Below are 24905 nucleotides of genomic sequence, written 5' to 3'. Positions count from 1 at the left end.
CGATCGCGTCTCTTCAGAAATTTTTTGACTAAAACGCTCAAATCATATGTATTGGTTTAACAATCTCTTTATGAACTTTTTGAAGAGGTAGTTGTGTAGCTGTCTATGGAGAGACAGAAAGCTCTTAATTTGTGTTCCGAAGATGAAGTTTTTACTGGTTTGGAACAACATTAATTTTCATGTTTAGGTGATGCTTATGCATCGAACTCTAGATTTTATTTTCGAAAAAACGTAATAAAAGTCAGATCTTTAAACAAATATCCATTGAACAAAAAAAAGTCGAATCTATGTATCTATGCTTTTCTTATTCAATTTAAAATGTCTTTGAATTTCATTATTTTCATTTTCATTCATTTTATTCTACTTCCTTCAGATTCAAATTGCAATTCTGCATCGCGTTGGCTACCGTAAGTCAACATCAATTCAAATCCAGGAAATCGAATTTAAAAGGCATTCTCAATTCTGAATGGTGCACAACCCTGCTGTGTGGCAGGTCTAAACTTGGCCCTTGATCCTGGATGAACAGTAGGGCACACTGGACATATTTTTAGACTCTCAAAATATGCTAGACTGTGCGGTGGATGTCCCTGAAAGACTCTGGGACATTCTAAGAGTAAGTGCATGAGCCACTCATATTCTCTAAATGTAAATCAGCGGTAGCAGAAACAGATGTCACTTTTGTGATCTGTGCACTGTGAAAAAAAAAAAATTAGCTTACAAAAATATCACAAAGATACCACTGTAGTATAAAAATAGTGGTACAAAACTAAGACCAGTGGTTATAAAAGCAGGCAGGACTGGACAGCTGGTTAAAAAAGTCACTTTTCTCCAGAGGGAGGATTTATTCCAAGGCTAAGCAGAGAGGTTAGTGAACATGAATAGTTTGCTGGAGAGGACGAATAAATGAATTTCTGTCAATGAGCTGGGCAACAGTAAATCTGTCTCTCTGGAAATGTGATCCACTCACGCTGCGGTGGCCTGGTCGCAAGCGCCCCCTCCGAGCACCCCCCAGATGCCACTATCATCCCCGGCCATTGCATCGCAATCAGTTAGCAGTTCGAGAATGTCCTCCAGGAAAACCTCAACATGCCGTGACATTGTTTCCTGCAGCGGGAAACAAACGCAACCATCAAATCTGCCTTGTAAGACTTTGTGAAGGAATGACTCAGTTGGGTGTATCTGTGTTAACTCACGTTACATTACCATATCACGGCCAGGTCATGACACTTAACGTTCCAGTTGTAAACTACACAAATGTTCCTCTCCTGAGGGGTTATTATGTTGCAGCCCGTTTCCAGTCAGATATTTGTAAGCTGGTGCCACGCCATGAGCTTGTTAACATCTATTGTAAACCTCTCCGCTTTTGGGAAAAGAAATGACTCATTGAGGCTTTCAGCAATTACTCCAACAATCAACAAGACCTGTTCGTTTACAAAGACCGTTGTACTAGAAAACATCTTGAATTGATCTTTCATAGAGAGATTCTGACAGGCTAATCACGCACAACAAAGATAAGGTGGCAACTATACAATGACTTCAAAAACATTTTTGCTGCAAAAAGGTTTATGTTAGCAGAAAATCAATTTTTTTACATTAGTAGTTTATCTGTCAATTATAAACCGATAAAACAATCCAAGGAGATTTCAGCGTATTATTTTTGATATATTTATCTATCAATCTATTTTAATATATTGTCACTGTACTAAATCCAAAGCCAATATATTTTGATAATTACTACCTTTTTGCAACCTTTTGATTAGCAGCTCAAATTTGACAGAACTGGCATAGCATTTCCTAGGTTAATGACAGCAGCAGTTTCCCCTCAAGCTGCCTCATATCTCCAAAAGGAACATAAGCTTGTACTTTCTTCTTGACACTAGCACTCATCTTCAACTATAGGATGGGACTGAAAAGAGCCTCCCTATCCGACATTCAACATGAAATATGCATCCAATTATATAACGCATTATATAATACATCCAAAACGTACTGTGCCATGCTGTGTGCTAATTAAGCCATGCACAGCAAACACAACAGAGAGACCGAGAAGCTGCTAAATTTAGGTTTCTCCCAGAGCCCATCCGCAGAACGAGAGATACATGAACGGATGCCCATTCGCTCACCCAGATCCGCATCTGACATCACACAGGGGAAAGATCCTGAGCTCGCTGGGGGAGAGAAATACAGACCTACAACAGCCAGGATGCAGAAATAGAGGAGGACAAGTAGGGAGGGAGGGAGAGAGATAGAGAGAAAGAGGAAGAGAACATCTATCAAGGTTGCAGCATGTGCTTAAAGCACACTCACAGCCAGACGCGACAATATATTCAGAGATAGAAGGGAAAAAAACGGAGTGTCAGAAGGAAAAAAAAAACATGATAAAGTGTAGGAGCGGCAGAGAGTGTGAGGGAGGGAGAGGGAGGGAGGGAGTAGTAAACAGTAAAGGGGGGAAGGACTGAGATTGAAAGTGGCCTTGATGCAGCAGAGAAGTGACAGAGAAAGAAAGAGAGAGAGAGAGAGAGAGAGAGAGAGAGAGAGAGAGAGAGAGAGAGAGAGAGAGAGAGAGAGAGAGAGAGAGAGAGAGAGAGAGAGAGAGAGAGAGAGAGAGAGAGAGAGAGAGAGAGAGAGAGAGAGAGAGCAGAGTGCAGCTGTGTCACTCCTCTGCACACAAATCCAGGGTCTGTCCCACAAGAGGAAATCAATTCACCCCGCCACTGCCAGGGCTTCCAGTGCTGTGTATTTACACAAAGCAGATAGTCTAAGCCAATAAAGTGCTTCCCTCAGCAGGATATTTGTAAAATCCAGACAACGATTCTCTTCCATCTACTCTGGCCATGCCAATCCAAGACTGAATATCCGTAAAGAAAGACCAAAATATTTCACACAACAAAATGTAAGGCTCTACATAGTAGGCTAATTGGGAGTTCCCCTCTCAAATGGGAATGAACTGGATCCCTCCAATCCCAAAACGGCTTGGGCAGAACACTGTCATACCTATTTAGTGCTAATTCAATTAACACAGTTCAGCTTCCTGTGCCAAGCCCCCGGTCTCATTGGGAGCCACTACAGTTGTGGTAAACTAAGCAAAGCTTTCTGTGTCCAAAACTTTTCCTGCATCCCTCCCTGGATCTTCAAAACATTACTCACCGTGCTGCAAACTGCCAGCCCGTGACAGTGTTAAATGTTGGCTATGAAGCCCTCAGATGGCCCCCCAGCATATATTTGTGGAAAGGAACCAAAAATGCACAATCTTTGACAGAATTAAAATGTTGAAATAATAAAATACAATAATAAAATAAAACACACTTTGCTGTAAAATCATTCCATAATGGTGTGACTACGATAACAAAAATCTATATTTATTGAAGGTTTCTATTATGTACTCATATATAATGATTAATATATAATTATATTAAAAATGGTATTATAGTTTTATATATTTTTATAATCAATTCTTTTATGAGAATACTTTTTTATTTATTTATTATTTATTCACAATTCCACAGATTTCTATTATTCAATCCCCATGCATGCCATTCCAAACCTGTAAGATTTTTGTAACAAAAGTCAAGACATTTTTCTTTATTATTTTTACATGCAAATTTGTAACAACATGAGGGTGAGTAATCAATAACATAATTTGTATTTTTTTGGGTGAGCTATCCCTTTAAATCATGATTAGAGAAATTATTATTTCAAACAACAGCCTGAGGACAGTACGTAAAAAAAAAAAAAAAAAAAAAAAACCCTGTACAGTACTTCAGGAAGGAGGACCACTGGTGCACAGTATACACCAAACATGGCATGCCACCACAGACCACGTTTCCTCAACGCCATGGAAACCAGCAGCACGGGAGAACGGATGCACTTGCGATTCTTGGATGGGCTGCAGGGCAAAAATTAGAAGGTGAGATAGAAGACTAGCAATGTCAGTTTAACAAGGCTGCCAAACTCACAGATGGGATGAGGAAACAGACAGAATTGAGATAAAGCGAAACCCCCCTCCTGCCACGCTACCGGTACAGCCCTGCCAAGATCCAGTCCTCCAGGAACAGCGCCTCGAGTCTCACTTAAAATGTTCCTGCTTTGCCACACAATTTGTTTTGGCCAGAGGGTGACTGGAGGGAGAAAGTGAGCAAGGGTTGAGTTATTTTGGTTCCATTTAAATGGACGTCGTACTAGCAGGTTACAATTTCCAGAGAAAGTAAAATCACTTTCTCATGTTGTTCCTCCAGAGCTTTCAAGGCTAGTAAAATCTTTTCGGGGAACAGATAGACGCCTTGTGACTAACACGGTTTTGCATTAGGCCTGCGCACCTGACATTTCAAAGGAACAGAATTTCACAGTGTTTGCACTTGCACGCACAAATGCACACACATGCTCGCACAAGCAGTCAGAAGAGAGCAGATTGTCAGCTCAGGCAGGAAGCCGAGTGTATTCAGAGTGGGTTGCTGGGAGCACCAGAGACCTGACACTGTGGCAGCTCACACTTCCTAAAGCCTTCCCAGTACGGTGTGTGCATGTGTGAGCGTGCGCGTGTGCACCAGCAACACCTCCTCTCACTCAACCACCCTACATCACACCACATGTTGAGCAAGGAAAAGCAGACATCACTGACATCACACTGAGCAGGTGGCTACCCCTGATAGAAGAGGAAACCAAGATCACAAAGTCATCCAGCTAAATGAGTGTGCTTCGCTAAACGACTGTGTAATCTTCCATACATCTCATGACCACGAAAAAAAAAAAAAAAAAAAGCATTTTGAGGCTTGGAAAGTGATCAAATACTGATTTTTATCATCAGGTTTTGTGTTTTGAGTGACTATTATTGTCTCATTTAAACCATACAATTAAAATAAAATAGCATTTGAAATCTGGGCTATAGTCCCAAACTCAGAGGCATGACCACTGACTGCCCATGAACGGTTTAATGACCATCTGATCTGATGCATATTGCACAATGAAGAAAAAAGCAATAACAATGAAAATAGTACGAGAGAGAGAAAATATATATATATTTAATAAATAAAGATTCAGAATAAAACTGCAATGAAGACCTGACTTTATGTCACAGTCAAAAGTCTGGCAACAGGAGACGAGGCTGGCATAATGAAACAAACCATGCAAATGGGGTCAGTTGTGAAGATGACCAGATGGATTAAACAAAGTAAAAACACTCAAATAATGATAGCACCGGCCTATTTTATCTCATCACAAACTTCACACATCTGGTAAGACATCTAATGATGTTGCTTTTTGTTTTGTTTCGGCTGTCAGCGTAATAATAATATCTCTGCTTGCAATGCTTCCTGTCACTCGACGGCCCAGACAAGCTGGTTGAACATGTCGCTCAAGCTAAAAAAAAAAGCCACCGTTTCTTCCGCCGCATGAAGAAACAGTCATTCACAGCCAAAAGCGCTTAAAAAAGCATGACATGAAGCGTAGTTACCCCCCTCACACGTCTTATTCAAGACTCCCAGCTTGCTCAGTGGGCTCTCAAAGCAGGGCATGTTTCGACACACGTCAAGTTGAGGGCTCTCTCTTTTGCTAATATTGTCAGTGTTTTTTTTGTGTGTTTTTTTCATAGAGACTGGGATCAATGCTCCTAGGCAGACAGCTCGGGACTTTGAAGCGGCGTGCGCCACACATACTGTACGTCGAGCGGTTGCGTGTTTGGTGGTGCAGGCGGCTGTAAAGCCTCTGAATGTGCTGATCAAGGGATCCGGGCTCAAAGGAGGAGGAGTGGCGGTCCTTCCGTCCCTTCCTCCGTCCTCCTGTGATGAAGAGGAGCTTAACACAAATCAAATGCAAAGACTCAAAGGCATGTACATCAGTAGCCCGCATGCATCTAAATGCCTCAGAAACACGCTGGGCAGCACACCAAAAGTTTTGCTACTTCAGTTTTGTTACATTTTTCACTCAAAATATACAGTGATTTATTTTAGAGCAAGGCCGTAAACATGTTTTGAACATTGGAGGGGATGAAGGGGGGGGGGATAAATTTAAAAATGGATTTAAAGGTATAGTTCACCCAAAACTGAAAAATCTGTCATTAGTTCTCATTTCGTTCCAAACCCATAAGACTTTCGTTCATCTTCGGAACACAAATGAAGATCTTTTTGATTGAATCTGAGAGCTTTATGTCTCTCTATAAACAGCTACACAACGAACAATTTGATGCTTCAAAAAGTTCATAAAGAGATCGTAAAACTAATCCATATGAATCGAACGGTTAAGTCCAAATTTTCCGAAAAGAGACTCGATCGCTTTATATGATGAACAGAATTAATTTAGGCTTTTATTCACATATAAACATTGATCAGCAAACATAAACAGAAGCTCAACCGAACCTGCTTGATGCGTGACAACAAACCTCTAGCAGAAGCTCAAACGTGCTGCGTAACACGAGAATGAACCTCATTGGTTCTCGCACGTCAAGTGAACATGCTTGAGCTTCCGTTTACCACAACTGATGTGTGAGTTGATGAACTCAATATGTTCATCATATAAAGCGATCATGTCTCTTCAGAAAATGTTGGACTAAACCGCTCGATTCATATGGATTAGTTTTATGATCCCTTTATAAACTTTTTGAAGTGTCAGTGGTAGTTGCGTAGCTGTCTGTGGAGGGACAGAGAGCTCTCAGCTTTCATCAAAAAGATCTTCATTTGTGTTCAGAGTTGAAGAGGTGAACTATCCCTTTAAGGTAATAAAGAAAAATAAATAAGAACAGCAAAAGAACTACAATCAGTTTGAACTTGAAATCATATTTTTATTTAAACATGCACACATTCACTCATAATCGTATGCTTGATGTGCCAAAAACAGCCCTGTTAATGCGTTTTGTCTCTTCACATTCTGTTATGAATTAATGAATCACATAAATTATATAGTTTAATTTCAAAACAGTGAAATTTGACAAAAACGCTGAGTAGTGTTGCATGTATACTCTTGGTCATTTTAACATTTCTATAAAACAGTTGTTGAATATTAAATATTTAGCAACTTACATCTTACCTCCATTAAAACTAAATCATGCTGTAATTCATATTCGGCTTCTATGAGCAGTAAATCCCGCCTTCTTTAAATGGATTGACCATCTCAGTCATTTTGATATTGACGAGTGTTAGACCACTGAGGCAGACCAGCCTAAAAATGTAACTTTTGAAACTTTTTGTCAAACAGAGCGATGCATGATGGATTTGAGGGGGACAATTTGGCCATATGGTCATTACAGCCCTGATTTAGAGTACAAATATATGAAATGTCATAACGTTTTTGTCTAGCTAGAGACAAATATACAAGTTAATTTGTGAGGCACATTAGAAAAACCCAATCCCATGATGCTGTTGTTTCCAACATCTCTTTCCAACTTGTCTGGAGGGACTGTTTTGGTGGAAAAAGACATTCTGTGACAGAGACGTCAGGTGAGTAATAAGTCGTTGGTTCTGTCAGCACTTTGCTAGCTTTGATTCATAACGTCTGTATCTCCCTCCCTTAACTGTGCGAGTTTCCTTAGCCAGAACCTACCTCAACAGGTAAAAAACAAGGCTGTATACCAATACAATGCCTACGAAATAACAGCAAAGATGGGAAACGAGGAGATTACATCAAGACTAAGTAGCCCTCTCTGTATACATACTCAATAATATCAGAGAAATGTTAACACATACAGTAAATCAATTTACTGGCATTTAAAACCTAATCACAACCAAATCAACTGATATACCCAAAATAACCGGCATTTTGAGTATTAGTAAAGGTGACTTACTAAGGTGTATATCCAAGGCAGTGATACATAGATCTGTACTACCTGTAATCACCTTTCATGTACAGCGAGAACAAAGAGCTTTAATATGTCTCCGCTCGCATGCCGTAATTAAACTTTGGCGTCTATTAATCCCTGCAGTAAATTGGAGCAAGGGAAAGATTTAGCAGGCCATTCATCACCAGACTATGTGAAGATGGCAGTTTTAATAAAAACATTCCAAGCAGTCTATTGGGTAGTCCAAAGAGTCCAGAGGTTTTCTTATTTAGCAAGGAAGAACAACAAATTATTAGAGGCCATGTCATGACAATATGTCTCATTAGGAAACAAAACAAACACTCCTGAGTATATAAAACGTTGGCAATCCTGCATGGATCAGTCAAAAGCTACGAGGAGGGCAAGATAGGGATTATTAATTCAACACAGATCCAGATTCATAGTTATCATGTGCTCCATCACAAATGCCTAAAGATCAGAACCACATGTGTACTGTACATCCAAGATTGTTCTTTTCTGTCTCTCACCTCGTAAAACTTCATTAACGTAATTAAACCCATTGACGGATAACAGATGTCCAATTGTGGCCAACCAATGTGTGTTTTTTTCAATGGCTATTGAAAAAATAGAGTGGCTCATTTCTTATACTGTACAATAAAAAGGGTTTATTTAGTGATTCCAGTTCCGATTCCTCTTAACGATTATGTCTCCTTGATACCATTAACAATTATTTTAGTACTTTTAAGCTATAAATAATTGGAAAAAAGAAACGCGTTCCCATTGCCAAATGTCATTTCAAAAATCATATTAAAAGGACTTTTCTTTAGAGGTGGCATGAATGCAATTGGCCTTAAATATATTCACTTCAATTCACATTTATTTGTATAGCGCATTTGTATATCTCAATTTGATGTTGTTGTTGGTTATCAGATTCTGTTTATCTCACACAAACCTAGGAATTTAGTTTGACGCAGAATTAAGTAACAGCTTCTTGATTCCCATGTGTGCTGTTGTTAGTCTCCTGACAAACATCTTAGGTGCCCTCTTGGCTGCATCTTCCACTGAAGAGACAACCGCTAATTAATCGCAAGCACCCTTCCTGATTGCAGAGAGGCTGAGTGTCATCCGCCACTCATTTATGTCAATAGAAGCACACTGTCCAGCCTTTGCTCTGTTTAATAAGCACTTCAATGTACTGCTATCAAGTGTGAAGGACAGCTGCTGAGGAACAGCGTGGGACTGCTAATGACAGAATGTTGGATTATTGACCTGGGAAGTTGAGCCAACAGGCCAGTGTCGGAGGTGCTCCATTCCCAGCAGGGCACTTATCGTCCGGGCAGGGGGGTGGCCTACCCCCTCATCACCAGCCAAATCCTCCATATGCAAGAGTGCTTGATGACAGATGACATACATTAGGGATTACCTGCCTTATATCACACAATGGGGGAAAATACTCCACGTCTACTTAGGAGGTCACCTCCAAAAAGAGGAGATAGATGAGATTGCTGTTGCACCAGTGAACAAAAATATATGATAGAGATAGGAAGTAAATCTTATATATGAAGACTGAAAAAATTAGCAAAACAATGACTAGATAGTGCGTAGATACTAAAAACAATCAAAAAGGCAAACAATTACCCCTGGATTAAATAGCATAGCATTGGTCCTTTTTAGATTTTGTTTAAGTTTTTGTCTTTAAATCTTGTCAAAATAAATGATTATAATATGACAAAAATATTGACTAGATTTAAAGACAATGTTTAAATCTAGTCCATATTTGTATGATATATTATAATCATTTATTTTACACTAAAAAGGCATCTAATCAGTATTGTTATTGTTAACTAAAACCAAAACTATCAAAAAAAATTGTCCTTCATTGAAATAGAAATGTAGCCTTGCAACTAACTAAAATACCAAAATTACTCAAACTAAAACTTAATTATAAATAAAGTTATAGAATTGTAAAAAAAAATAACTAATAAAAACAAAAAAAAACTTGGTAAACAAAAAAATGGAAATATAAAAGATAAATTCAAATGATTAACAAATACTATAATAATATATAAATCATATTAAAATAACACTGCATCAAATTGGAAAAATAGAAAAATAATGCTTTAGTTTACAAAAACAAACAAATTAAACAAAATATATATAAATATATCAGTGCATTGTTATTATCTAGTATTTTTTATATTTTTGCAAACAATAGGTTTTAATTAAATTGTGTAATTAAAATGTGCAGTTTTTATGTCTTCGTTATCATTGACAAAAAAAAAAAAAACGTTTTAATGAAAGACTGATCTATACTGAAATCTTTCCTCATTACTCCGTTGCACTGATTGCAACACCACCGCCCCCTCGCTACACCCTCATCCCGTCGCAGCGAGAGTGGGGCGAGAGCAGCTCTTTTCTGCATGCGGGTGGCACGTGGGTGTGCTGAAAGTGAGGCGGGGAGGGAGGAAAGCGCTACTTTTTGCTCGGTGCTCAACGCAGCTGCCACCTCACCAACTCAACGAACAGCCTCTGCCAACCAATCCTACCGAGCTCAGCTCACCACCTGCTCAACGAGCACCACAGGAACAGAGAGAGTGAAAACAGAGCTCTCCTTGAATAACCCCCAATCAGGGTTTCCTATTTTCTCCAGCTTTCTAACAAACCACTGCCAAAAAGTCATTATAATGAGCAATAATAACAGCCGATTCATCTATTAGCGAGTATATGATATACATAAACTTATTCCTCCATCCAGGAATTTGTGATCAACAACAACAACAACAACAACAACAACAAAAATTGAGATAAAGAGTAAAAATTAAAGAAGCCTGGGATCTTAAAGTACCTACATAAAGGTACATAAAGTAAACCAACTGTGTTCATGACGTGAGAAATACAATTTTCCTAAACCTTTGACATATAAGAGGTATTTTAACCATTACAATATCCTGCATATTTACAACAACATCCTCATTATATTATATGGATAATTATATTCTCATGTGCAATAGCGAGTGCGTGTTAATAATTTTTTCAATTCAATGACGTTAGCATATCATAACAGTGACCGGATACTGAAAGCCTTAAAAAGGGTTTATTCCAGACAGAGGGTCATTTTTCCAGATATGTATTTGTTTTGATGCGCAAAAACAAACTGTATTAACATTATAAGTGAACCTCAATGGACATATTCAAAAAAATAAATATAATCCATGTCATGACCTGTTTAAAACTGAATGTGTGAAGAAATAAAACAATTATCTACACAGTCTCTGATTTCATTGCCATCCGGTGCTATCATCTATCTAGTAATCTGCATACTGGGTATTAGTAATGTAATGATGTTAGTAATCTAATGATGGATTTTCATGCAAATTAGCGACGCATTCTGCTGGTCATCTGCAAATCCTGGGTTAATAGATTAAGCATGATTAAATAATAGAGGATTAAGTCAAAGAGGTGTCATATAAGTGCTTCTTTGTCCGCCTTTGACTCCACACACATCCGGGGAGAGATAGCAGTGCACAGGGGAGTCTGCGAGATAGGGAGATATGCATCACTAGAACCCGGAGTTCAACTCGTGAAACCGCCGCAAAATGTAATGGGTCTCTTGTTGTGATGCAATTCCACGCCAGAAACAGCATCGCCATCTGACCTTATCGAGACAGCTGAGCGCCCGCACACGCACTTGCATGTGGCAACCGAGTGGGCATGAAAACCACAGGCCCGGCTTCATCTCCAGCACGCATCCCTCCACCTCTGCAGAAGCTCACGCATGCACCTTGTCAAACAGGAAGCGTGCTCCGTTGCAGCTGTGCAGCTTTTGGACGGTGTGCGATTTGCATTGACAAAGAGAAGGAAACGAAAGGAGGGCGTATTTCAGCTCTCTGCCAGCACGCCGAATATAGTGTGCGGCGCGATGTGTGGGAGAGCAAGGCAGGACAGTTCCTGCTCACTCTCTCGCTGCTTTCCATGTGCTTTGCCTACGGACACACGCCGCTCGCCTTGTCTCTGCCCGGCTACAGGAAACAGCAGCGCGCACGCTTGTTGTCCAATCCTGGGCTATTCAAATTCAAATGCTCTGTTATCTGGAAGTGGCATGAGGAAGAATAGAACAACTGAGGGGCTGTGCGGTGCTGAATGTCTACTGTACAGCCTGGCAGTAAAACAGGGCCCAAAATACAGTTATTTAAAGGGATAGTCCACCCAAAAAAAAGAAAATCCTGTCATCATTCAGGCACACTCATGTCACCCTGTATCCTTTTCTTTTTTCACTGCAACACAAAAGGCATTTTAATAAATTATAAATATTCTTTCAATACAGTAAAAGTGAATGGGGTCCAAAATTAGAACAATCATAAAAGTGGTCCATACGACTAATGCGCTACATAACAAGTAAAGCAATACAATTTGTGTAAAGAGCTATTTGAAAATTGTTATTAAAGTCGACATGAAATCTAAATTGACCCTATTTACTTTGTTAGCGCATATTACTATTCTTGTGGTGAACAATTAATCCGTGCAAGTTAATACAAAGAAAAAAATAATTTGCCGTGGTAATCTTTAATCAAAGTCTGAAAAGTTACTTCCGGTCTGGAATGGCGTTCCTTTTCTGATGACGTCAGTGTGACGGCTTGGGTTGAAAACGCTTAACCACTCCCCTCAAACCGTTAGTCTGCTATGAGCAGAGATGGAGAGGAGGAGCGCTGACACTAAAACCATCCCCTCTGTCCAATATTCCCTTTCACTTGGAAATACGTCACAACACTGGAGAAAATTTGTTTGCAACTTCCGGTTCACGCGGACTTTAACTGAAAAACCTTCAAATCCTCCCAAGATTATGCTACAATTTATGAGAGAAAAATCACTGATCAAACGACTAATTTGAATCAACTATTTTTCAATTAATTGGTTTATCCAGTTCACAAAACCAGATTCGTTCATGAATCAGACTTTCTCAAATTGAACTCACTATCTCAATAATCCATTTGTAGAAGACCCAATGGATTGGAAGACAAATTAGTGAATAACAACTTAAATTTCAGTCTCATAAAGAATCTAGACTCTCGAATATAGTACACAAGTTGTAAGGACCACATTTATGATATTTTCTGATATTTATGGTGCTTTTTTGAAGCTCGAAAGCTCCTCATTCCTTTCAGTTGAACAGAGAGTGACTAAGACATTAGTAAAAAAAAAAAAGAATCTCCTTTTGCATTCCATGGAAGACAAGATAGCCATAGAGGTTTGGAACGAAATGAGGGTGAATAATTTTTGGGTAACAACTCCGTTAACCTATTTTCCGACCCACAGACACTGTATCTAATGTAACATTGTCTGTTAGAGAAAGGTGCGCTCCGTGCGTGGTTGCTCGTAAACGGTTTAGGTGAATGAGACTGTATGTGTGTGCTCGTTGATACGTACGTACAAGTTTCCGTGTGTCTTTGAATAACTGTATGTGTGTGTGGGTGGGTGGGTGCTCTATTTCTGATCAGATGAAACACCTGCACATACTATTGTTCTGCTTGGGAAAGATGAGACTGGTTTTGGTCCCTGTGCGGCATGTGCTTCATTCTTTACATGTGTATGTGTGCGTAGAACCTTTCGCCGATACACTGTTGTCTTTTTTTACTGTTACCTAATTAGTCAGCAAAGAGCTCATGTAATCTAGTGACACGTCTACCACCATAATAAATTCTTAATGTACTGAATCAATACAGACAGATCAATCAGAGCAAGGGTTGAGGGTCAAGAGTCTCCCCACCGTGCTGAAATACACTCAAAGGAAGATGTACTGTATCTCCGTTCATCCTCATCCTCACACACGCTGCTTCCTGTTTTTTTTCTTCTTCTTTCTCTGTCTGTTCCTCTCTCTTCTAAGCTCCACTAATACAGCTTCTCTATCCATCTGATTCCATCAAGGACAAAGCACAGTTCTGGTAGGTTCCCATAGTAACAAAGTATGTGTTGCTGCTTTAGGGGGCTTTTGTGCATTGTCTTCATCGGGGTTCACACAAAAGCGGCGGGCTGACCAATAGCTCTCGTTTTCCTCAACCTCGAGCCGTCGGCGTGACCTGGAACCCCTGCTGTTGTTCATATCATAAGCAGTCATATCAGTGTTGTATATCAAGGAGGTTTGTGTTTCTTCTGATGAGCAAGATCCTCCATTAGCATATTACATGCAACTGCTGACAGGGAAATATTCGTATAATCATCATGGCATAGTGTTTTTGCCGTGCTGTGTGTTTTACTAAGTCAATCGCTCATAGACCACCTCCTCCACTTAAGGGCTAATGGACGACTAAATGTATCAAGGAAGGATTTAAGTAATATATCAGATAGCATAAAGGAACTGTAAACAGGCAGTGCATCTGGGTAAATTATGCTGTACTACGAAATACGTCTGAGTTTATTTCATAGTGCATACGTCTCCCAGCATATACCAGAAAATTCAAGGTTTAATACTAGCTGGGCTCAAATCGACAGCATTTGTGCCATCATGTTTTGTGTACCACAAAAATGGAGGTCCGTGATAAAATGTATTATCTTAAAAAAGCAAGAATATGAGTTCTTGTGAGGAGGCCTAACCAAAATAAAACCGAAATCGCAATAATCTGCAATTTAATTAAATAGATTGTTTAGGACTGCACAATAAATAATTTTAGCATCGATATTGCGATGTGCGCATCCGTGATTGTCGCATCGCAGGATGTGCGATGTAGGTCTGTAAACGATTAATCGCGATTAATCGAATCCAAAATAAAAGTTTGCGTTTACATAATATATGTGTGTGTATTGTGTATAATTATTTTGTATATATAAAAAATACACACAGGTGCATGTATATATTTGAGAATTATTTGCATTTATATACTGCATATATATTTTTATATGATTTATATTACATATATAAACTTTTATATATAAATAACAAATTTTTCTTAAATATATACATGCATGTGTGTGTATTTATATATACAAAATAATTATACACAATACACACACATATATTATGTAAACACAAACTTTTATTTTGGATTCGATTAATCGCGATTAATCGTTTACAGCCCTAATCGTAGTTGATCTGTGATCCGTACGGACCAGGCACCACGGTTTAAAACGCACGTGATTCTCGGATTAATTGCAAACTTTAACCATCATAGAGTGAAAGGTTATCATTTGCACATGTTTACGGTTCTGTCAGTTTAAACATTCAAGCGATTTCGAACTCATTTTGAGCTTGCACGCCATGTTCTGTGCACACACACTTAGCCCCGTAGACAGCACGCGAACACAGAATTCCGTTCTCACCCACTTCTGTTTGAGCTTGAACAGACACAAGCACAATAATGTTAAAATACCAGCCTCTGCAAGCATACTAGTAAACACAGTCACATACTGTACTATGGCTTATGTGAACGTAAACAATTGAAAAAGAAAATGTATACGTATCATTGTATTGGATTTGTGCATTAGCTTTTAAAGTGACAGCAGCCTAATATACCCGCTGCTGACTGTGTCATTTTTGTAGCTTTAACAAAGATGAATTATATTTTCTTTATACAGTGCAGACTGTGCAGTGTTATTTGATTATTCAAATTCTGTAATTGGATACTGTTAGACTTGACCTGAAAAAATATAAAGCACTGTATTTTTGTTCTATTGTATTTATCTAATGCTTGTAATTAGTTTATTTTCAGATTCACTCCCCTACAAAATCACCTCAATCATTCTATAATGATTCATTCTTTCCAAATAGAGCTATTCAAGTCATCTGTTTTCATATTGAAATTTACGTATATGACAGAAAATATGAATATCGCAATGTCAGTTTTTCCCAGTTTCGTGCAGCCCTAAAATGTATGCACCCCAAATTGTGCAGCCCAACATGGAAGTAAACAGGGAATATTCCTTAAAATACAGAAAAATCGCATGTCAAGAAACAATTGAAACAAGAAACTTGCAAATGTTTTTGCAGCGATTTGAACAGAAAAAAAGTCACTCTCAGAGTCACTCTCCATGCAGAATTTCATTCAGTTGTTTATTGCTTTCTCCCTATTTGGGACAGAATGTACACCTGACGACCATTCAAAGAGATTTTAAACAGCTTGCGCTCTGAGTTGGCAGCAATCAGAGGCTTAACATTAAAGAGTTGTAAGACAGGAAGCATGTCTCTCTCCAGAGGACTGTGGTCACTGCATTGGCAGCTTTGACCTTTTTGCATGGGATGTAAGATGCCTGACCTGACAGCCCCTTAATAGGGTGAAAAGTGTCATGCACTATAGGGACAAACATCTACTTATACACACACAGGTCAGGAAATGACCTGACCATGACCATTTTATGAACGATAAAATCCATAACAAAATCCTCCATCGCCACATTGAGCTGAAAAAGGTGAGCAGGTGAGAAGCATTACTCAGTGCTGACTTATTGCTGTTATTACTGGACTGTTGTTGAGCTTAGTGAATGACTTCATGCTCGTGCTGGTCAAAAGTTCAAGCGGTATACAAAAATGTAGGCATTTTCTAAATACATTATTTACTACACCAAAAGTCATTTTAGTAACACACACTAAAAATGCCAAAGACAACGTGCTGATGACAATAATGGGCTGAATAATGGGTCAGAATTTCATCATAAAACACCAGAGACAATATTAGTTATATCATAAAATGTACAGTGTGCTGGAAATTTGAAATAAAAAGACTACGTATAAATATCAACACTAAAAACGTCTTTCTATTGAGATGTCCTAGGGCTTAGCCGCGTTTCCATTACCCTTCAAATTGCGCAAATTGAAATTGCGAATTGAAAATACGCACAATGGAAACACGTCAATTTCGCAAAAACTCTCGTTTATCGCTAAAAAGTTTTTACGCCCGCATGAGGTGGTTTTTCAGGCAATTCGAAAAAGGAATATTTCGCAAAACTGCAATGGAAACAATTTTTGCGCATTTACAGTCACCTAACTTAGAAGACGTGGTGTGTTTAGGGTCCGTGTACGCAAATAATAATAATTATCATCATTATTATAACATTTACTAGGCTACATATTTAGAAGACGCTTTTATCCAAAAAAGGAACAATGCAATTCGTCAAATGTCATTCATAATACGCATTTTCCTATTAACAGTGAAACAACTTAATATACTCTATAATTTCTGGTCATACAGAAAATAATAGGCTAATACATTATTTGTAACTACTTTTATTTGTGTAAACAATAACAAGAAAACGTTGTGCTTTTGTAAAATAAAATAAAACAATCAGGTGAGTTTTCATGATCTCCGTGAACTGGAGCGCGAGAACTGAAACAAAATATAGCCTATAGGCTAAAGCTTGAAATGTCCACTTTAAAACGAAAAAATTCGAATCGAAAGCTAATACATTTTGTTCTGATTAAGTAATCCGTATGAAAGGTGCATTTCTCTCTAAAAGCGCATCTGCTTAACAGCAGAGATGGAGATGTTTTTAGCCGAGTTAGAAAACAATAGTTTAATAATATTAATGGCTCTTCTCATTCAGCACTGCGGGAAAATGTCAATTCCAGGTTCTAATTTGGCCTTAGAAAACATGTTTTCCATATTAATTTGTGAATATTTTACATGTTTAATAAAGGGGAAAAAAGTAATTAAACAAAAATCTGCAAATTTGTCGATATTTACTTTTTGGCGCAGCAGTTGGTGTAGCCAGTTCAAATTAAAATTTTGGTGTTCAACTTTGCCTTCATGGAAAACATGAAAGACAATTCAATTGTCATTGAAAGACAACCGTTCATGGTTCGCAATAGTTTTTTATCGATATTTAGATAATAGCGCAAAACATTTGCGCAAATCTGTAATGGAAACGCGGGTGACCACCCGGTGTAGTCTGATTCACAACCAAATGGCTCTTATGAGTCGGTACTTTTTAGTGAATCAGAAAAAAACAGCATGACCAATGTAGCCTGAATCCCGAAACAAATTAATCACTTGAGCCGGTTAATCACTTGAGTTCAAAAAGACAAGTTACTGACTTGAATCTACCTGAAACACCCCATATAATTCACAGCATTAACGAAGATTGAGTTTCTTTCATTTGTGAGCAAAATCATCACTGAATAAAATAAAATTAGAATCTGAATAAAAAAATCAGAATCAAATACAAAGTTCTGGCATGAAACTCTACATGGTGCCGGCTAATAGGTCCTTTTACTCACCTGTTCATAATCACATCGTTATAGGGTGCAGCTGATTGGTTCCTGTCATATCAGTAGCCAGTGAGCTGCACGCTCAACCTTCAAATACTTGGGTTGCATTTGCCTTAGCAGTGCAGCGCGCTTTCAGAAACCCCCCGCCTTCCCCAGCTCCACCTGTATAGATCTGCTACGGGTAATTCATGCACGCTATATTGTACAGCAGCAGCATGGCTTACTTGCTCACAGCAGCATGTCGTGTATGTAATGGCAGTAGCAAGTCCTGTACTTGCTCTGCCGCAGCAGCAATAAAACTATAATAAAATGACCATGCCAATCAATCCGAGAGTTGTCATGACAGAAATAGAATCAAAGAGCTCAGGAGCTATTTATCAATATCTAGTCATACTCAGCATACCAATGTTCAAGTTAACATATTATCTGGCATGATGATTCACTTCAACAGGTTGCATTATAGAGCATAACAAGTATTTTCCAAACTCAAAAGCAGCAATACCAAAGTTCCACTAATCATCTTTATCATTTTGACCCAAATATAACCCAACCAACCCCTCACTCAAAGAGGAATGGCAGAATGACCTTTTGACCTTTTAATGCCCACAACGCTCACGCTCCCTGAGGTAAACAAGGGTAGGAGCATTTGCCAGAAGAGGGCATATGAATGCCTTACTGTCGTACAGCTGTCTTTCTTCCAGTGTCGCATGTTTTTCCAATTAGCACAGCGAATGATAACCAGAGGGCCCTTTGCCATCAACTCAAATCAGCAAAAAGCATCACAACACTTCTAGCGAATTGGAGTCAAGAACAATCAAATGGCATTTAACCCACAGTGATAGACATCAGCATGACAAAACCTCTCAGCCTATCGATCAAACTATTTAAATTGTTGCTCAACATAACCTGAACTTTACAGACTAAACACAAACAGAAAAGTCCAACGGCTTGCCTTTTCCACCGCCTCGAGCAAACTGTGGTTACATCACTGGATTGCTTCAGGCATGGATCAACATTCGCCACCCACAATACTCCGGTTCAGACAGACACAACAGTTCACACACTACCTACGGCCCGGTGCTAACCACCGATCTTCACGTCGACAAACACACACTATAACCAACATGACTTCACCACACCCTGAAACAACCAACACATGTTCAATTTACCTTTATAAACACTCTTGTACAATTTGCTCAGTGTAGCTGGTGCCTCAATTTTGTTGATCCACTGGCAGGCGTGTGTGTTGCCTGATGGTTATCAACATTTTATACATCTATTTTTATGGTGAAAACTATGTACAGTCACAAACAGCTCTTTGTATACTGAGCATATGGTCGAGGGAGACTGAAAGAAAGAAAAACAGAAGAGGTCTGGTCTATACAAAGAGTGGCACACAACGGGACAAATACAGTCTATCAGGCCTACCTCAAAAACCTCCGCTAAAACAATGCATGCACTGAAGATGACTAAATTCTAGAACAGATTAGAAAGTGCATTCTACTTTTTCTATTTTCAGTTCCTCTTTCAGATTCTAGTCCTACTAATTCGTTCTCTGTTTTAAACTCATCCCTGAACAAAGTTGAATACAAGTTCATCAAAAGTGACTGAAAATAATGAGAGCCGAGAAATACTTCCTAAATCAGTCTGTTGCTATGATATTCATCATTCTTATAATGAATAATTAGCCCAACTCAATTACCTGCACATTAATTATTCAGTCCTATTAACAAAGCTCGGAAACTGCAGTTTAAAAAAGTGTGATAGGTTTCAAGTAATACAACCTTACAGGAGCGTTTCAGGGGATGCTTTCCCAAATACACAGAAACCGATGACGTCGCCACTTTATGAACTTCTGATTGATGCAGCTATAAGCATAGCATAAACACCTGTGCTAATTCATGCAAATCGACATGTTTGTTGGCACAGTGTATCTTAAACATATCTCAAACATACTGTACCCAGTGTTTGGTTTTCTTCTCCTGACGGTCCCGGGAATCTAATCCAGGTACACACCCTCCTCACACACCCTGTTCAGAAAAAGATAATGTCATTAGTGCATGCAACACTGGTTTTTATTAAAGTACACCGACACACACACCGACAAATATGTGCAGCAATATTCATTATGCCATATCATCTAGTACATGAGTTATCTATAATCAGGTAAGATATTTTGTATTTTAACACTACACATTATCAGCAAAGGTATGACAGTGGGTTAAAAACTTGTTCCCTTTAGCCACTAAACTTGTGTGAATGTGTCCAGCATGGGTCAGATCTCCTGCCAATGTGCGCAAGCCAGCTGTCACTTCAGCCAGACTCCATATAGGAGTTAAAAACAAGCAGCAAAGCAGCACAAAACCACGAGCCACAACACAACCAGCTTTTCTTTACTTTTATTCTAATTTTTTCCACCGCTCCTATCTACCTATCTACTATCTCCCCCTGCCCAGGTCAGTTGCTCACCTGACATGGCATCCTTCAGATCCTCAGGGGCTCCAAACCTCCTTCCTCTCTGCTGTGGCAATCGTGCAAGCCCGTACAATCACCATTCGCTCACGCTCTGTGCGAGAAGCTATTTCCCTACCGCTGTCTGCAGCCTTCTCGCTCTCCCTCTCTCTCTCTCTCTCCCTCCTCCTCTTTCGCACACTCTTTGGTTGCTCCCACTCTTGCTACCTTCACTTGCTCAGAGAAAGGAGCAAAAGAGTGAAAAAAACGATCATGTTTCTCCGGCGTAAGCAGCTACACTCTGATTGGCCGGATGGTCCGGAGGAGGCGTCAACCACGGCGAAGGCACACGGGCAATGGCTGCAGGCATTAAAATAGGTCTCGCCTTGCCCTGGTGCTGCAGAAAACGAAAGAAAAGAAGGGCAGGAGAGTGAGCGCGAGCAAGAGACTACCTCTTTTTCAAAGCAGGAAGGAGGGGAGGCCGTGAGTATTTCCTGTTGTGCAGCTGAAGTGAGCGAGGACGTCACGTGAAGCATTCTCACTCTGGCGGGGTGTCAACACAGACGCCGGCTCATCTTGACACTCTCAAGACGACCTCGGGATTACAACACACATATGCAGATTCTTCCCAGCATCCTAACCACATTCAATTTAACACTGCAATGCCAGTTAGAGGGCTAGATCTAGTGTTTTAATACTGCCATGAAATAGTGATTGTTGGCTGCATATGCTGTACAAACTGTTATTAGAAGATTAAAACCACATTAAAAGAAGCGCATCCACACATCACTCATCTCTGATTGCCCTCGATAAGGAATCGGCCCCAAGTACGTGGCCACCCCAGATCGCTATCTTACTTCTTAACCTTGTATTTTCAGCAAGAAATGCAATTATGTAACCTAAGGCAACAGGTGGATAAGCACAGCCCAGATGCAGGCATCCATTCTGTCACACTGTGTAAGCGGTGATACGCCTCAACTGTTTCCTTCCATACCAGCACCATGAGAACAAATCCTTCCCATCATCATGCAAACAGAAAACAACAGTGGCTCACTGCACAATTCAGCATTTAACCACAACTGGTGCATGCCAGTTTTCTTGTAGTTTAAACAACCCCAAGGTCATGGGTTCACTTCAACCGATTAAATGTTTAGGCCTAACTTAAATTAGTGGTGTAACAATACATTCATGTCACAATTTGGTTCGATGCATGATACTGATCTCAAACAAAGCCAAAATAGAGTTCAAATTGTACATATTTTTCTTTTCACTTCTAAAAAATATGATAAGAGTTAACAAAAAGTACTGGTGATAAAAAATTCTAAATTTGGTATTTTATCAGGAATATACAAAGGTTTGGGTTTTTTTCTCTCCCTCAAGCACAGGACAATGGTGGTGACTCCAGTCCAGAATTTAAATATTTATGATTCTGCTTAGCTAACAATACGGAATTATGTTAGACAAATATGCTTACACTCTGTCCCAAATATTGTATTTTACTAAATAATGCATTTCATTTTTAATTTATTAATATATTTTAACATGGAAGCTCAAATGGGTTAACCGTATGATGCTAAATTAAGTCTGTCTAAACTTTCATTTTAGGTGAATACACAGTACATATTGTTGTCAACCACGATACGTTGCGTTTTTTGTATTGTGATATATTGAGATAAATTCATTGAATGCAAAAGCTGCTTTGGATAAATTAGTCTGCTAAATTGTAAAGTGTGTTTGTTCCCTCAAAATGGTATGAGCTCTAAAAGACATGAAACCAGTGCCCTCTGTAACAATTGACACTGCTGTGGTTTGAGTTAGTGTAGAAGAGTAACCTTTGCCTTCCTAAAATTGTGCTGAGGGTTCTCTGCATTTAATGCATGCAATGGCACAGAGGAACAGTCACAAAGAACGCTTATTAAAATTTGCACTTAAGAATTTGAAGCCTATAAATATGCTTCTCTGATTCCAGGAACCCATTTGTTTATGTTGGGATTACGGAATGAAAGCCATTTCTAGAGGTGAATCATAAATGTGTGTGTGTGTGTGTGTGTGTGTGTGTGTGTGTGTGTGTGTGTGTGTGTGTGTGTGTGTGTGTGTGTGTGTGTGTGTGTGTGTGTGTGTGTGTGTGTGTGTGTGTGTGTGTGTGTGTGGGTTTAAAGTGAGGACATAAAGGTGGGTCAGTTTACCTTTAAAAGTGCAGAAACAATTATTACAAACAAATTGCCAGAAAGCCTAGATGTGTCAAAGCTCAACATGGAATCAATGTGATTGATTCTGTTGTGGAAAAAATGCGTAAGGACATTTGTCAAACCTCCAACTCTGTCTGTTGCTTCTTGATGGATAGAACCCAGGTGATGGAAAACAAAATGATGTTTATGTATCATATGTCAGTGTCAGGAAGAGATACTGTGGGTGTGTTTATGCATTTACCCTGGACATGTATATCAAGCCAGAGCAAAGGGCACTGGCTCATCTGTTTGGCATAGTCAAATAAACTAATTTGCCTGATGGGCTGTAAATACTTAGCTACACCCTTGACCCTGCTTCTGCGCTTGCTATGATGCTGTCTCGCTGTTACATAACATTACTGCCTATGCCTACCGGATATACAATATATAATGTCTTAAATTAAGGCTGTGTGTGTGTGTGTGCTAGGCAACGATTAATCGCGATTAATTGCATCCAAAATAAAAGTTTGTGTTTACATAATATATGTGTGTACTGTGTATAACTATTTATAATTGTATATAAATACACACACATGCATGTATATATTTAATAAATATTTGCATGTATATAGAGTATATATATATTTAGAATTGTTATATATAAATAACACATTTTTCATAAATATATAGCCTACATGTGTGTGTATTTATATAAACAAAATAATTACAGACAGTAGCTACACACACATATGTTATGTAGACACAAACTTTTATTTTGGGTGTGATTAATCGCGATTAATCGTTGCCCAGTGCGCGCGCACACACACGCACACACACACACACACATATATATATATATAATGCATTTATGAGTAAGGAGGACATATATATATGATATATATAATATATATATATATATATATATATATATATGAAGACTTCAGATGCAAAAGCCTCTAAGTCCATCTAAAGTTTTTGTTTAATATAAACATTTTTATCGGGCTGCTATGTATAGGTTTCTACCCAAGTACCGGCATTTCTGAATGGGCTGAGGCTGGGATTTAGTGAGTTTGAAGTGAAAGTAGGCCTATTTGATGAGCGCATACTATGTGCGAAGAGCATTCACTCAATATTATTGTCTCATTTTTGACAGAGGTTGCTTTTAGAGGCTTTTGCATCAGAGGTCTTCATATATAGCCTACTTTAGCATCCCTTTAATTATTTTACTTCTATAATTACATGTAAATTAAAAACATTGTATGTAATGCATGTTTGAATTGCCACATTAAACAACAACAATAATAATAGGCTAATGGTTCTATCATATCACAACATGGTCCTGTATAGCAGGTGCAACCAGACTTCAGCAACAATCGCACATCGAGAGTCTCCCTAAAGGGGCCCTTCACTGACTGCGAACGCGTCATGGAACATTCCCGGAACGAGCCAAAGTCCCACCCACCTTCTCTTCTGCTCATACACATACACGCGCACTGGCGGTGTGTACATGAAAATACAGATCACAACATTACCCATGCTGAAAAAACCAACGCTCTACAACAACACAAACAGCACAGACCCTTCAACATCAATGACAGTCGCTCTTAAGATAGAGATTTATTTCGCTTTTCGCACCAGCCGAGCAAATTCCTTAGAATATTACGCAATATTCCCTATCTGCAAACCAAGCAAACTGGGTATTCCCCACATGTCCCAATAACCGGTCCGGAGGACACCCGCCATCCGCAAGGCATTTTACTTCATCACGCTTTCATAATAACTGTCACTCCCTGACATACTAAGAACATGGTGTACTAGCACTTACCGGTAAAACGTTTTCAAATCCGCCCACAACATTCCAGAAGAGTGTCAAACGCCTCATGCAAACGCCACTGTCTCTTCCAGGCTGACACAAAATATCAGTTAAACTCGAATTGTGACACAACTACAATGCTGCAAACGCCAGGTGTTGGAGTACAATGTGGTGCGTCTTTGCTTCAGGAAGAGATGAAAGTGAGTTAGTCCGGGGGGGGGGAACACGGGGTTATTCCTAGCGTCGCTTCCCAGAATAGAAACGGGAGAGAGGGAGAGAATCTGCGCGCGCGTGTGTCAGTGTGATTGTGACGTCATCGGATCGGATCCCCCAGCGCGCGTCCCCGTGGAGCTGCAGGGGGGGAGGGAGGGGGTAGTGGGGTTGACCGAGACTACCCGCCCGGCCTCTTCCTTGTCTTGATTGGAGAGGGGAACTCCCTTGGTGAAATTTCTCCAGAACGAGCTCCTCTGACTCCAAACCGCGACAGATGTCTTGTGTTCCTGCAGTTTGATGCAT

At 39.3% G+C, this 24905-nt stretch overlaps 1 protein-coding gene across 2 annotated transcripts in view; it reads right to left on the bottom strand.

The window, feature by feature from the left end:
* hivep2a (HIVEP zinc finger 2a) overlaps positions 1–24554 on the bottom strand; it is a 73447-nt gene extending 48893 nt beyond the window's left edge. The window contains exons 1-2 of one of the 2 annotated variants that reach the window (XM_079583531.1): positions 24402–24554; positions 19919–19987 (exon numbers count right to left, since the gene is read on the bottom strand). The gene's annotated coding sequence lies outside the window, so the exon portion shown is untranslated. Of the gene's footprint in view, positions 1–19918; positions 19988–20426; positions 21350–24401 lie in introns of those variants that run through there. The other variant, XM_079583530.1, reaches the window with a different exon arrangement.
* Positions 24555–24905: the final 351 nt, after the last annotated feature.

Source organism: Phoxinus phoxinus (assembly GCF_949152265.1).
Source record: "Phoxinus phoxinus genome assembly, chromosome: 16".
Classification (NCBI taxonomy): Eukaryota; Metazoa; Chordata; class Actinopteri; order Cypriniformes; family Leuciscidae; genus Phoxinus; species Phoxinus phoxinus.
This window is presented reverse-complemented; position numbering and strand designations above follow the sequence as displayed.